Source organism: Neophocaena asiaeorientalis, unplaced genomic scaffold (assembly GCF_003031525.2).
Source record: "Neophocaena asiaeorientalis asiaeorientalis breed wild unplaced genomic scaffold, Neophocaena_asiaeorientalis_V1.1 scaffold436, whole genome shotgun sequence".
NCBI classification, from domain to species: Eukaryota; Metazoa; Chordata; class Mammalia; order Artiodactyla; family Phocoenidae; genus Neophocaena; species Neophocaena asiaeorientalis.
In genome coordinates this window covers 466699-468780 of record NW_020172473.1, presented here as the reverse complement: position 1 = coordinate 468780, position 2082 = coordinate 466699, and the positions used below count along the sequence as shown (strand labels likewise).

The window sequence follows — 2082 nt, the reverse complement described above, 5'->3', positions numbered from 1 at the left end:
CGTCCTAGGCAACCACTGTTCCTCCCCCCTCCAACCCCAATGGTAAGTTCTACCAGTTCTTGAACTTCATATAAATGGAATCCTGCAGTGTGTACTCTTTGTGTAAGGCTTCTTTCACTCACCATAGTGATTTCTGCTTTGCCATATATTTTTAAATATATTACACCAGCCTGGCTTACCTCCACCTTGGTCACAAGCTCTTTTCAAAGATCATATTATCAAGTGATATTAGAAACAATTTTGTTTTAGGTATTTTTCTTAAGTCTCATCTTCCCCTTTCCCAACAGAGGTGTGATTATCATATTTGATCGGGCCATTTTCTGCCTGGGTTTCTCCTATGTATTCTGAAAACCAGGCGCTTCTTTTTGTTGGCGGGGGTGGGGGTGGGGGCCTCGCCGTGTGGCATGTGGGATCTTAGTTCCCCAGTCAGGGATCGAACCTGTGACCGCTGCATTGGGAGTGCCGAGTCTTAACCACTGGACCACCAGGGAAGTCCCACTAGGTGCTTCTTTTGTAAGTTTGCTAACACGTGCTGCAGGGCCAGCTCGGGGCATTCAGCTGAGTTCTCTTGCTCCTGAAGCGATGGATCCTGACACATTATTCACTTATTGTGTCTGCTACTTGGAAAACTTCAGGTAAAGGAAACTATATCTATTTTTGCAAAGCTTATTCTTAGCTTTGTGATTAACTTCTTAAACAAGTTTTTTTTGTTTGTTTGTTTGTTTTTAATAAGGCATCTTTGAGGAACACAGTTGATCTTCTGTATCCGCAGGGATTGTTTCCAGGACCTCCCTCAAGATACCAAAAGCCAGGGACACTCATAAAATGGTGTAGTGTTTGCATATAGTCTACACACATCCTCCCATATACTTTAAGTCATGTCTAGGTTACTTATACTTCCTAATACAATGTAAATAGTTGCTGGCCCATGGCAAACTCAAGTGTTGCTTTTTGAAACTTTTGGAGTTTTCAAAAAAAATATTTTCAATCTATGGTTGGTTGAATCTGCAGATGTGGAACCTGCGGATGTACAGGGCTGACTGTAATTTCTAGTTCAAATGCAACAATTTGGAAGACTAAAATTTCCTGACTTTTGTTTTATGACACTATATGGAGACTAAGAAAATAAGCCTGAACTGTTAGGAGATTTTTAAGCCACCTGTGTTGAGATATTGGCTAGTAAAATAAAGTCCTCGTTGACTTAAAAAATAAAATTCTAAGAACCTCCCTGGCAGTCCAGTGGTTACGACTCTGTGCTCCCAACGCAGGGGGCCCAGGTTTGATCCATGGCCGGGGAACTAGATCCCTCATGCCGCAACTAAGAGTCCACGTGCTGCAACTAAGAGTCCACGTGCCGCCACCAAGAAGTCTGCATACTGCAACTAAAAAGAAAAAAAAAAGATCCCTCGTGCCACAACTAAGACCCAGTACAGCCTAAATAAATACATATTTAAAATTAAAAAGTCTAATTCTAGACTTAATTAACTGCCCCCTTTGCTATACCCACTATTACTGGAGTTCTGAGTTGCTAAACCTCTCCATCCATGATCAAAACCAGGAAAAATGTTCTCATCAGTACTAGTTTAATGTTTATATACAAGGTGCACACACACACGGTGTGCGAAGACTTTGCCTTAGGGCTGTATTGGCTAGGGTAGTTCTCCCTGCTCTAAGAGAGACTCCAGAATACAGTGTCCAGACAAGAGACAGGCTGACTCCTTTCTTGTGTGACAGCCTGAGATCTGGGCAGGTGGGCTGCTGTCCTCCACCTGACACTCAGGGACCCGGGTTCCTTCCATCTTGTTTCTCCACCACTGGGCCTGGGCCTCACTGCTTGGAGGGAGCCCACTGGGCATGTCTGCGCTCTGGCTGGCTGGAAAGGGAGGGGGCACCCAGGTGGTGGTCACCCGAAGACCCCAGAAAGGGTCTGCATCACTTGTGCTCTCATCCTCTGGAGAACTCAAAGACCTGACCACAGCTGACTTCAAGGTGGTGCTGAGCAGTGTCCTGGAGCCGCCCCTCCACGTGCTTCTGTGCTTATGCTGCGGAATTGGCCTTGCCTGTGGCCATGTGGGCGCGCCG

The 2082-nt window shown here is 45.4% G+C and overlaps 1 non-coding gene across 1 annotated transcript; it reads right to left on the bottom strand.

Annotated features, from left to right (window-relative positions):
- Window positions 1-418: 418 nt before the first annotated feature.
- TRNAG-CCC (transfer RNA glycine (anticodon CCC)) lies at window positions 419-491 on the bottom strand. Its single transcript has one exon. It is a non-coding gene; the product is annotated as a tRNA-Gly (tRNA).
- Between the last annotated feature and the right edge of the window lie 1591 nt (window positions 492-2082).